Source organism: Lissotriton vulgaris, chromosome 8 (assembly GCF_964263255.1).
Source record: "Lissotriton vulgaris chromosome 8, aLisVul1.2, whole genome shotgun sequence".
Classification (NCBI taxonomy): Eukaryota; Metazoa; Chordata; class Amphibia; order Caudata; family Salamandridae; genus Lissotriton; species Lissotriton vulgaris.
This window is the reverse complement of record NC_141696.1, coordinates 205,089,248-205,102,987: the sequence shown is the minus strand read 5'-3', so window position 1 is coordinate 205,102,987 and position 13,740 is coordinate 205,089,248. Positions and strand designations below refer to the sequence as shown.

The 13,740-nt window shown below is 43.7% G+C and overlaps 1 protein-coding gene across 1 annotated transcript in view; it reads right to left on the bottom strand.

The window, feature by feature from the left end:
• Nucleotides 1–13,740, bottom strand: part of LOC147696876 (glutamate carboxypeptidase 2-like) — a 653,445-nt gene that overhangs the window by 20,155 nt on the left and 619,550 nt on the right. The window lies entirely within an intron of this gene.

The window sequence follows — 13,740 nt, the reverse complement described above, 5'->3', positions numbered from 1 at the left end:
CAGCGCTAGTGAAAGAAGGAGTAAGTGAGGGGAAATGAGTTAGGGAAACAGCCATGTCTTGAGAAGTTTGCGAAAAGGAAGCAGATTCGGTTGAGCCCGAATGTCCAGTGGAAGAGAGTTCCACAATTTGGAGGCGTTATATGAGAAACCGGAACGGGCTTTCTTATTCCTAGGTACTGAGGTGAGGTGAAGGTGCGATGACCGGAGGGTTCTGTTGGTTGTGTGGGGTGTGATAAGATCCTTCAGGATAGGAGGGGCCTTTTTGTGCAAAATTTTGTGTGTGGTACAGAGGGCCTTAAAATGCACTCTTTATTGAATGGGCAACCAATGGAGAGACTTAAGGGAGGGTTTGGCTGAGCAGCGACTGCGCGTACCCGTGAGGAGGCGGGCCGCCGTGTTTTGCACGACCTGAAGTTGTGAGACCACCTTTTTAGGGGCTCCGAGGTACAGGGCGTTTCCGTAATATAGGCGAGACAATATTAAACCTTGGATCAAGAGTTTTTGAGATTGGGGAGGCAGCAGCGGTAAGATTTTTCTGGAGGTCCGTAGGAGACCATAGCAAGTACCAGCTGTTTTCCGGGCTTGGGTGGAGAAGGTAAGACCTTCGTCCAGCCAAATCCCCAGGCTCTTAATTTTGCTCTTAGGAGTTGGAGGAGGTCCCATACATGGGGGCCATAGGGACTCCGGGCGGAAGTGGGATTGATTGCCCAGGATCATGATCTCGGTCTTTCCGCTGTTTAACTTCAGATGGGATCTATCCATCCATTTGGTTATCTCTCCAAGGCAAATGTAGAGGTCAGGAGAGGGATGGTTTTGCTTACTAAGAGATACTACCATCTGGGTGTCATCTGCGTAGGCAAGTAACTTAATCCCCGACGGGGTGACAATCCTCTCCAGGGGGGACATATACACATTAAAAAGGGTTGGGCTCAACGACGAGCCCTGGGGAACCCCACAGTGTATAGATATACTTTTGGAGGTAAAGCTCCCGTCCGCCACCTGGAAGGACCGGTCACTCAGAAAGGAGTTCAGCCAAGACAGGGCAACCCCTGAAATTCCCATACCCTTGAGCCTGTGGACCAGTGTGGAATGGTTCACGGTGTCAAAGGCCGCGCTAAGGTCCAGGAGGATCACTGCCACTGACCCTCCTTCATCCATGATCTTTCTGGCTCAACCTCAGAGCCAGGAGAAATGTATGCCCTATGATCCAGTCAAAATAATTTGGACATACCGTGAGAGATGTATCTCACAACAAGGCATATAATCCCCCACTAAATAAGTGACTTTCCCTGGCTATACGCAGGACAATTAAACACTCCTTTGAGGGTAAAACTGATAACATACCCCTAGGACACCCACATAATTTTTGTCAGACCGACAGTAGGACCTTGTTATTAATTTTATCACTGTGTATTGTCGATATATGAATCTATTAATTTCAATCACTATGTATTGGTTATTTGTTTCACGTTGATTTATTTTTTAAGTCAGCAAGTTATTAGTTGTTGTAAATATATGTTGAATGTGCTACATGATATAAGGTATCCCTTAACCAGGCTGACAACGCCCTGTCCAACCTGAGCAGCTGTCTAGAGGGGGTACATCAATGGATGTGCGAATCAAGGCTGAAATTAAACGGGGAAAAATCGGAAATCCTCTTTTTAGGGACCCCCAACAAAATTCCTACCTCCCTCCCTTGGCCACCGTGCATGGGAACACCACCCATCCCCAAGTCGGAAGTCAAGAGCTTAGGGATTTGGCTTGATCAGGATCTGAGCTTCAAAATTCAAGCGAGAAAAACGGCGGGAACCTGCTTCGGCCTTATAAAAATGGCTCGGAAGATCTTACATCTACAGCCACTCCAGTCCAGGAAACTCCTGCTGCAGGGGCTCGTAAACTCCAGACTGGACTACGGAAACGTCCTGTATCTGGGAGCCCCAGCATCGGTGACCCATAGACTTCAATGCGCTCAGAACGCGGCGGCGAGAATCCTCACAGGAACTTCAACGAGAAACTCAGCTAAACCAGCTCTCAGAAGTCTGCACTGGCTGCTAGTGAAGGAGAGGGTCAATTTTAAGACCCTGTGCATCACCCACAGAATTTTGCACAATGAAGGCCCTCCCATTCTCAGGACACTGGTGACTCAACAACAGTCAAGTCGCCACCTGAGGTCCAACTCTCTTTCCCTCGCCAATGTCCCTAGAATCAGGAAGGCCAGAACTGGCGGTCGCCTGTTCTCCTATAATGCTCCTAGACTATGGAACGCCCTCCCCCTTTCCCTGAGGCAAGAACACAACTACCTCAGGTTTAAGAAACTCCTAAAAACTTTACTGTTCCCTTGAGTTCACTTCCTGACCCTTCCTTCCCTCAGCTCCGTAGTCTTTTAGCGCCGGGATGCCCCAGGGTAGCTGAGCACTCAAGAAAACATATAATCAAATCAAATCAAATCAAGGAGATAATCAAAATGAAATGTTTACACCCAATGTGTACCTATTTGAAAAAAGTGTAAATTAAGGTGCTTAAAGTATTTAAGCGTTCATTGTCAATAAATAGGACATTGACCTAAAATAATTTGTGAGATCTATGGTGTCAGAGGCATTGTCCACTTTTATCATACTTTCTGGCTTCTTCGACCACCGCAACCATTGCGGTCTCCGTACTTTGGCCCGGTCTAAAACCCGTCTGGGAGGATTTAAGTAGGCCATTAGTCACCAGGTAGTCGGAGATCTGATGATTAATTATCTTTTCTGCAATTTTGCTGATACCTGGCAGTAGGGAGATTGGGCGGACGTTGTTTAGTTCTAGGGGATCAAGGTTAGGTTTCTTAATCAGAGCTTTGACAATTGCCTTTTTCCAACTAGGTGGAACCATACCATGGGAAAGCGAGATATTGATCAAGTTGGCAATGTAAGGCAGAATGGTCGGGGTGACTAATTTTAGAATATTTAGAGGAGCAGGATCCAGTGGGGATCCACTTTTGATTGATTGTAGGACAGGTAAAAGCTTCTCAGGGGTTGTGGGTACAAACCAATCATGCAGTCTTTTAGGATCAAATGAGTCAAGGGGAGATCTGGATTCAGCCACAGTTTTAACCAGCAGGTCAGAGGTCGCAGGGAAAGTATATCACTAACATACTGGGCCCCAACTCATCATGAACAGCTAGATTAGATATACTATGTGAGACACACAGTAAGTATTTCAGGAAATCGTTCTCCGCAATTTGTAAGGAATCGCCTGCCTTGTGTCCCCAAATCTCGCTGCCATAGGATGCTATGACCTCTTGGGGTGGTGCAGCCTGCCCTCTCCCTATACTTTCTGAATCCCACAGTCAGTCACAATCCTCCATACCAGTCAGGGTTTCAAATCTGTTGTTTAATGGCACACTATACTCAATATCCCTCTGCCTATCCATAAATAACTGTGGTTTCAACAAGGGGGCAGGATAGTAGGTGGGTCCAGACCTTAGCTGAAAATCCCCCTGATAGTGTTCCCCGTAGGCAGCTCTAGCCAAAACCCTGTCACTTTGAGGCCTATAAAAAAAAGCCAGGGGTAGTAATCTGATGACGGAACCCTTTATTGAAGGGAGACTAAAAACACTTGAGAAAATACGGCCTACGATATAGGGATTGTCAAAGTTGATAATAATACAGTCCCCAGTTCCAAGTTTACTGGAGCTCCCAATCCAGTTGACCCTACGAGCCATAATTATGTTATTGGATAGATTGACTCTAGCTATGGTATTCTGAGAGAACCAATGTGTTATTTTGTTTATTAGCTGCCCATAATTTTCATTGTTCCCCGAGGGAAGGACAGGGACGTGCCCCAATAGTACTGCATATGGGGCAGATTCTGGTGGGAGATCAATGGTTGGTAGACTTGATGATAAAGGAGACCCATCCTCTGGCCTCTTATCTTTCTGCGGCCGAGGTGGTCCTATTCTAGTAGTAGTAAGTTGTCTTAGATCTACATTGTCAATGTTGGCCACCTTGCGGTTACTTGAGCCTCTTATGTCCGATATCAAACCATTAGTTGTTAACAACATAATGTCAGCTTCCTCATCTCTGTCCCACCCCCTCTACCTTCTAAACTGGGCTCTTGAATTTTGGGCATATGTGGATTTGCTGTAACAATGTCCCGAGAAGATTTAGCCACCAGCAATTCTAGATTAGATAACCTTGCCTCAACCCCCCCTATTTTTTGTAGGATAGGATCTAATAGGGTAGTCAACATGGTTTCCATTCTTCCCCAAAAATCTCCATCTATAGATCCTACAGATAAAGCCCCTAGGTTGGTATGATTACAGTTAGTTGGGTTTTTCTCTATGGCATCACCCGTGGCATGTATTTCTACCACGGTCACCCCCTGGTTACCTGACACTGGTTGTACAGGTTGCCTAGATCCTCGAGTTTTCCTTGATACAACATTGACTTTCTTGGAAAAGGTAGATTTTACTCTGGGTTTCTGTGCCCTTGAACGTAATTTATGTTTCGGTGGGCTAAGTTCCTGCTCTTGGGTCAGTGAGGACACGGTTTCATTTAATTGTGAAGTATCAGCCTCCGGCGGTAAACTCCCCTGTTCTAACGGCGGCGCAACAGGGTTGAGGACAGTCAAGACATCTGGGAAGGCAGGGTTGAGGGAAAGTCTGCCTTGAGAGATAAAGGGCTCCAGAGATAACCTGCGCTCTGTTAATATAATTTATTTGTTGAGGACAGATTCAGCCCTAGTTAAAAAAGCGTCTAAGGTTCCCACCACACCTGTCCCTGTCCCTGACGTTACTTTCCGTCTACCCACTTTAATCAGTAAAAATGGGCAGAATAAAATACACACAGACTATACCACACTATAAGAACATAAGTACACTCAAGTACTAATGCAACAACGGCTGCCAAGAAACAGAATAGGGTGAATAAAATACATCAGAACATGGGTCTGACAACAAAAATATAGTCCTCAAAGATTTATGCAAAAGCCAATTTACTATTCAACAATGCATTTTTGCCCTTAAAAAGTGTATTAAACTCAGATGTGTAATGTGTTTTAGGAAACAATAATTACAAACAATTAAAATTAATAATACCTTTAAACTTGCTGGGAGCCAGGCAGACACATACAACAAGATGCAGGTAAAATGCAAAATATTAAAATGCCTATTTGTTCCAAAATAGATTATAAGCTAAGCCCCAAATGAGGTGCCAGCTGTAAATCAAACCCAAACTACAGTAGGTGTCCACTGCTATCTGTAACAGTCTATACGTACAGATCAAAGTCTTAGATATTTAGACTATCACAATGTCTTACTTATGGGTCCATAGGATACAGCGAGGATTGATGACTAGGAGGGGTGGCCCAGCCCGGCCTCAGACGACCTCTGACGGGCTCAGACGGCCCGCTCTTGGCCTGAGCTGCGCCCGGCGACGCCGGAGCGTCCCGCGACACGGGGATTGTTGCTACTTATCAACGCCACCTAGCGCTTCTATGACGTGGTGGCGGCATGCGCGCTGCGAGGATTGCTGGGACGTGTGGTCCTCTGACTCGTGGCGGTGGCGGCCCCGTCAGAACCCCCGGTATACAGCAATGTGATTCAGCAAGATAGGGCTTAGCAAAACTATGGTCCCTTGTGCTTTTCCAGCAGAGCTCCCGCTCCAGTTGGCGCTCGTTGCTCCTTATCAGCACCTCCTGTCGCTTCTATGACGCGGTGGCGGCGTGCGCGCCGCGAGGATTGCCGGGATGTGTGGTCCTCTGACTAGTGGTGGTGGCGGCCCTGTCAGAACCCCCGGTAAACAGCAATGTGATTCAGCAAGATAGGGCTTACCAAAACTATGGCCCCTCGCGCTTTTCCAGCAGAACTCCAGGCATTGTAGACCATCCATGTTGAAGATGGTATTACGAGAAGAAGTTTCCCTCTATAAAGGAAGTGTATTTGTGACACACAAATCATTAAGTGGATCACCGTTGGGCTAGAGTTAGCCATGTCACTAAGATAGATCAGAAGGTCACCCACATATAGTGTGATTTTGGGTTCTACAGGCTCTGATCATCTAAAAGCAGATATTCCCCCAGAGTACTGGATTCTGTAGTCCAGGGATTCTGGGGTCCAGGGGAGAAAGGGCACCCAACCTCTCTCCAATGTTATCCAGTCGGGTAAAGTGTATCCGTTCTGGCTCTGGTCAGCCAGCCGCTGTAAAGAGCTTGGGTACAGGCTAAGAAATGGGGGTCAAATCCCACCTGTTCCAATAGTATGAAGATACAATCCCATGATACTCTATCAAAATCCTTGTTCAAGTCCACAAATAAGGGAGCCAATGGCCCACTCAGCCAGTGACTCATTGCCATGGCGTTGAAGGCCTGTTGAATATTGTGCATGGTTGCGCAGTCTGGCATGAACCCACTCTGTTCAAGGTCGATGAATTCAATCTTTGAGCTAAAAGATTGACCAGTATTTTGGCTGCAGTGTCAATTAGAGATATTGGGAGATATGAGCCTGGATTATCCGGAGTTTTGTGACCTTCAAAATGATTACATTATACGCCTCTCTCAAATATCAAGGTAAACCTTTTTGGTGACTTTCACAGTCGAATAATAATTAATTTTTCAAGACCATGTGACTCAGTTTGGAACTAATGGAGGGACTAAGGGCATTCTACAGTCCTGGAACTTGTACTCGCAGAGATCTGGCTCTGTGTTTTATCTGCATCAATGGCTATTGCTGGATCAAGTTAGCATCCAATGAATGGAGGTTTCTGGCTTGAACATAGTGTAGAGCAATTTTTTAATCAGTATTTTTGGCCTTTTTTCCAGTCGGCATGGGGACAATGAACAGAGCTTTAAATGTAATCATGGCTGCAGCTGAAGGCCCGTGGAGAGTGTGCAGAATTTGCCTTGTTTGGTCCACCATACGCAAGGTAAGCCACTTTCTGGCTGCCTGGTTTTGTAGTTTTTGCAACCCAACTTACTTGATGGAAAAGCTTCTCAAGGGGCTCTTGGGAGTTAAAGCACAAGGGGAATTCGTTGATATAGCTTAACAAGGGAGAATCATAAGCAAGATAAATGCCCTGCACATTGGATTAAACTGTGCATTGTTCAGTACTGCTGTGAGGATACCAATGATGTTCTTTTCTGTAAACACAAGCTGTTGGATGGATATTTAAGTTTTTGACCGGTTTCCCAGAAGGCAGCTTTGCGGACAACAAAGAGAATTTTAACTTTAACCTTGTTGTCTGCTGGAGGCCAGTAGAGTGTGTTCAGAGACTGCCTGGTGTGGTCCCCTCTTAACTAAATTATGGCACTTTCTGGTTGGGTGGCTTTGTAGTTTTTGTAGCCAGACAATTAGCATTTTGGGAAGAACAGTGAAAATGATTTTGCAGCAGACTAGACTGGGCATGAAATGGCCTTTGCTCAGCTACAATTAATGTAATTTCGAATTAGTGAGATTATGTTGTGGAGATTTGATCACTATGTTGGATTGTTGGACGAACATCAACCTTGAGTTACAGAGCATCCCCAGTTGATGTAATGTGGGTGCCAATCGAAGTGCAGTGACAAGGGCTCATTTAATCCATTTGTGAAGTTCTTATACTTGGTTCTGTACATGCAGAAACATCTCTATTGTATGCACAAGAAGCTCTCCTTACATCATTGCAGATACAAATTGATGTTATTAGTGCTCTTCAGTGATTATCTACAGTAGCACCCTTTTGCCGCCTGTGTTGGTCCATGCGTTTGCCGCCCGCGACGGCCTGGATGTAAGAGCGAGAGTGCTGGCAATTCCTGTGTTTGTTTTGCGGCCCCTCGATGATCACCCCTTCCCCCCTTGCTGCCCTTGCTGCGCTACTGGTTAGCTAGTTGTGCTGGAACATTCTTCAGAGTGGGGGTGCTGCCATCACTGTTACGGTACAAAAGGGGGTGGTGATGGACGGAGCATCTGAACCAATCAAGCACTCACACCCAGTCAAGAGATCTGGGTTTAATCCATCACCGTTCTTTAGCCCACTCTGCCACCCCAGTTCAGACATGGCCATATGTAAATCAGTCTGACCCTGTGCCTCATGGGAACAGTCCTGCCCGAACTGCCAAGCCATGCCTTCCCTGGACCGGAAACAAGCTTCAGAGGACTGTTACATCATCTAAGTCATAGAAATTGTGAAAATTCCAAGAGTCACATAAAGAATAAGTATAGCAAATGAACAAATCAGCAGTTGAGTGGCTAGTGTGTAGTATGTAGCCAGTAGTGCAATTTAGAGCATGCTGTTGTAAATATATTACAAAGTCATGATGTGGTAGTGCAATGCCATTTAGAGACAGTTTCCCATTGAAATGACAACAGAATTCATGCGGCCATGCAGTTTTACTGATAAAGTAATATAGCGCACAAAGAATATTGTGTGCAAATCAGGTTTCAGCAAATATTTATCACTTGTCCATCACCAAGTAAAGAGTATTGCCTTGTTTTGCCACAGCAAGATTGTCTGATAGTTCATTAAACAAAATCCTTTAACTTTGTAGAGAAAGAAAAGTAAACACCAATATACATGTTAGAAAAAAAGCAACAATTCGTTAGAAGACACAGCTGGACATCTAACCTCGGTCTTTAAGCACAATGCAAACGTAAGAAGATGAAAACTACATTTTAGGTCGTCTTCATTGCTCATTCACACTGCGAACCCCATTCTCTTCATTTTGCAGGTGCTGTAGAACCCTCAGGAACTCTACTTCCATGCCTCTGTCACAAGCCTTATAAGGACATGGGTCTTGTCTGCATACATTTGGAAGTTTAATACTGCTCAAGAAGTTGTGCCAGTGAGCGCACATAAATGTTGAACAAGAGGCAGAAGAATGGTGCACCTTATAAAACACTGGAGGGTACCAGGCTAAAGAAAAATGTGTGTTTTTCAATTTTGATTCTGTGAATCAGTGTAAAGAGCAATTATTGGATCCTGGACAGGACAATGCTTGCCATATCTATCCATGTTTGAAATCTGACCAGAAAAATTGAGTGGCTGAGACAATTATATAATATGTTCATGTAGGAGGGAAGTTTTCTTGTCTTTATTATTTGAGAGGGGTTCCTCCTTTGTGTCAGGTAAGGCTGTTTCGATGCCTCTGGCATATCTGCACCCAGGCTGGTGGTCACGGAGGAGGTGGCTTAACTCTCCACATGCCTTTCTGGTGTTTTATTCCTCAGGCATTTCTCTGGTGGGTGAATCCACTGAACGGTGGTCTTGAAATCCCAGGGCGCTGCCTCAGACAATTTCCCCAGCACCCTGAGCTTAATTGTAGCAGGCACAGGGGAGTTTCAGAAAGCCATTATAAAGGGAGAATAGAGAATGGGTAGTTGTTAAGAGTGAGAGTGTGCAAGGAGACTACAGATGCGAACAGTTTAAGCATTTCAGCTTGGGCTGATTTTGGTGTCCCAGTCGGGCCCTCATTGTGCCTGCTCTTGAACCCGTCTCATCACCTTCCTTTCCTGGTTTTCGCTGAGGAAAGATATGTTGCTCATGTCCTGTATTTAGCCAGAATGCTGAGGTCTTTTTTTAGCTCTCTCTGGAGTTGGGAGACAATAGCATGCAAAGGATGATGTTTATCATATTTTTAATGCCAAGTACAAGAACAGGAGTGAGCTGTTTGAAGCTCACAACAGAAGAGGGGGTGTTATCAGAGTTGGATGCTTTCATTTTGACAGCCAGGGTGAGCAGTTCCTCTGCCTCTAGTGGTTTGACAAAGCTGATTCTGGGAGCAATAAAACAGCAATGTTGGTGGGTCTGAAGATAGGTCTGGTGTGCGAGAGGTGGACTTGCGTATTTTGGAAACATTGGATTATAGGAATTCTAGCAGATCTTTGTGATGTGTTTAGGGCACATAATAGTTGCTCTTCAGCACATTGGGGTTGGCCAGCTCATGGCAAATATTCAATATGTATTTCAATTTGTTTGGTACTTCTGTAGTATGTTTTGAGGTCGCTTTAAGATATTTTTTCATTGTAACCACCTACAGAGAGATTTAGTGTCTTTTTGGGGATTGTGGGAAGTAAAAGGAGCAAGAGCATCCAAGACAGCAGAAATGGTGCAATATAAGTTGATCAGCAGGGTTTGAGGATATGGAGATATCTGAATATAAGTTGGGTCTCCAATCTTTTCTCTCATGAGAGCTTCAGGGAAATCATTGTGAGCTACTGAAAGCTAAGCAACTCGAGAAGTGTTACCGGACACCCTCAAGCCCAGCTTAATTTACTTTAAGCCTTGTGTCCATAGAGCCAGATACTATGGTTTGAACAAAATACTTTAACGAGGGGCGATATGACAGGGCTGCCATGCGTTAACAGTAGGAAGGTGGTCTTTGGAGATGTATGAGAACCTGTGTCATATGTGCTTGTGGCACAGGACATATGCCATTTATTGCACCATTGCATGTATAACACAAATGGGAGAAATCTAAAGTTAAGAAAAATGGTCTGCACTTTAAATTCCTCCCACTTAAAATAATGGTTGTATTTTTCACCTATAAATATGACACTGTGTCGGGAAAATTAAATTGAAGAATTAACTTTGTTTATATGAATTACCTACAAATCATCATTTAAATGTTCCCTTAACTCCAAGTGACACATTACAAACACCAAGCATCTTGCTCCCAGTGACCTATAGACATGGTACCGTATTTATAACAGAAAAATATATTTGCTTAAATAAGAGGAATTTTAAGTGAAGAAACATGCTTCATAAAACATCAAGGCATAATTGGCCTAATTGAAAATGGATAAAGACATTAATACTTGATGTTTCAAAGAAAATGCTTTCTTCACTTTAAATTTATCCCATTTGAAAAAATGACTATTTACCAGCTATAAATATGACACAGTGTCTGCTGGCCACTGGGAGCTAAAGGTCTGCTGCTTGTAAATGAAACACTTTGAAATGTCCCGGTATTTGTATAGTGCAAACTAATCACCTGTAAGGGTCTCAAGGCGCTGGGGGCCGTAGAGGAGATCAAGTGAGCTATTGCCCAGAGTCACATGATGCTGAGCTGATCTGCCTCCGGCGCCGGGAATTGAACAGTGGGCCACGTGCTCCAGAGTCAGCCGGCCTGGCCGCTGAGCCACACCTCTCCTTAGGGTAACTTTTCATTTCCTCCCATTTAAGAACCATCAGAAACATAATTTATTTCTCAAGATTCAATATTGAGTCTACAAAGACTTTTAGTTAAGAGTTAAACACTCCAGTGCTTCAGTTCTTCACCTCTGTGCCCCAGCCTGGCCCATAAATATGACTGAGCACTGCCCATTATCAAGCTCTGCTATCTGACACCTGATGATGATGTAAAGTAAACAAAGCATTCCCTTTACTTTAAAATAAAAATGTGACTCTGTGCTCGTTTAAAAATGAACACAAGGCTGCAGCTACTTTGAAGGTGTCTGGGAGCGACTGGTAGCTCGCCATTGACTGGTTGGAGGCATCTGTTTTAGTTTAAGTGTCACAGGCTCAAATCCTTCTATAGGGGTGTTTTGAAGTAGCTATAGGGGGTTGGTGGGGTTGTCTGAGAGTTTCAGATGTTAAGCACAAGTAAGGTTAATCAAGTCAGGGGGGATGAAGAAATGATCCAACCATACCTGAGGTTGTAACACTAGCTTTGCGCTGTCAAGGCTATATGTGATTGTAAGGTCAAGCATGTGCCTAGCTATGTGTGGCGGGCCACTTATGATATGTTGGAAACCAAGTGATGTCTGTTATCACTTGGTCTGTTATCAGTTCTCACCGATGTCTGTTATCAGGTTTACATCTGGTCGAGTAACCCATGAACTGAAATTGCCCACGATCATAATTTAATTAGCCTTGGTCTGAAAGTGTTTTACTCATGGATTCCTACTGTTTCCATGTTCCATCATAATCAACATTTTCATTATCCACTCATTGCACTTCTCCAGAAGATGCACACCAACCACTAATCCAAATCAATTGAAATATGAATTAATCAAACTTGCTTCAAACCAAATTGACCTTAGATTGAAGCCATGTTCCTGGGCGGCAGTACCAACTCAACTCTCCCATCCACTCGCTTTCGTCTTCCAACTGGCCAGTGACCTAAGCATTTCGAAACAGATCATCAAGAATGGCGCAGTGACCAAATGCAACTACTTAATACTAAGATTTTCAAGAAAGACACTGCCTTATGTTGACTAAAAATTAATCAGCTTCCTAGTAACTTAAAATCAGACTATACTAACACTCAATCTCCCTCCTCCTTCTATCTTGCACAACACGCCAAAGTCATTAGAAGAGATGACAGGTCCTTCTCTGTCCAGGTACCAGAAATGGGAAACAATCTTCTGTATGTGCTCATGTCCCTCATTTGACCTCTCCTTGGTAAACAATGAGCTCTTCACCTTCACTTTCAGAACCAGGGCTGATCTGCCTTTACAGGAACTAATCTTTGCTTTAACATATCAATGAGGTAATAAAAAAAGTGATGGGTGTAATACTTGAATTATTCTCAGCCACTGGTAATTACTCTGGACCGCATCCAGCCCATCTTTCTGTTCCCCACCATAACACCTTAGACAGGAATCAGTTATATGGAAACCAGTCTTAATCCTGCTCTAATAGCAACAATCCAGCCTGGACAACCAGGCCAGGTCCACTGAATGGGAACACAAGCAATTTAAGACTGTTTTTTTGTTTATTTGGGCCTCACACAGTTGAGTGTAGGAGGAATCCTAAGACACAGTGAGTACATGGCATATGTCTAGGGATACCTGCTGCACACAGGCTTTGCAATGAAGTAGATAAAAAAATCATACATGGTACAGTCCTACGTGTCTATGCACCCAAGTTGCACTCTGAGGTAATTAACAAGAGTGATGAATAAGTATGTTTATTATGCTTTCAAGAGGAGCTTAGCCTCTACTCAGTCAGAGTTTCAAAAACTATCTGGATGTTGAAATGGACAAAGCATTCTCCTATGCCTTCCTCACTTTAACTGCAGTACATATTTTTCACAGATCTTTTTCGGCCACTGTCATGATACACAAGGAAAACCAACTAGTAAGACTCGGAGAAATTATGTTATTGCCAAGACCCCAAAGGCAATTTGAAGTAAGATAATTCAACAAATCAACCCTCCAAATAGAAGACTCTACAAAAACTCAAATGGTGAAAATCACTTTCCTTATTCACAGGCATAATAGGCAGTAGTGGTTTAGAAATGTGTTTCATGCTTTTTCATTACCCTGCATAGGGATGAAATGTAGATCAAATCAGATCCCAACAAACCTATAGTAATCAAACATAATTTAGCCCCACATAAGCAGTCGAAACGTATTATTCAATATTCACAAATTACCTGTTAATATTTAGAAGGTGATCAATCTTTTCAATACATAACTACTGATCTTAAAGTAGCTATACTTTCCACATTGTACAGGGTATTTTTGTACTCCACACCTCTTCAGGCAATTGTAGGTAAATGTAATTGGCATAAGATGTCTTATGTCACACCTAAGACACCTTAGATTCTAGAATATTTCATGCTGTGTGTATAGTCCAATAAACATTTTGTTAATATATTTTGATTGTGTGAGACATCTTCCTTTTCAAAATCTTATTGTTGCAGACATTTTCTATCTTTGGTATGTTATGGTATGTTATGTTATGTTAGTGTGTCTTATATAGTGCAACAGCTGCCCCAGCAAAAGGGCGTCCCGGCGCTGAAAGAAAGACCAACAGATTGCAGAGTGACACCAGCTAGTTA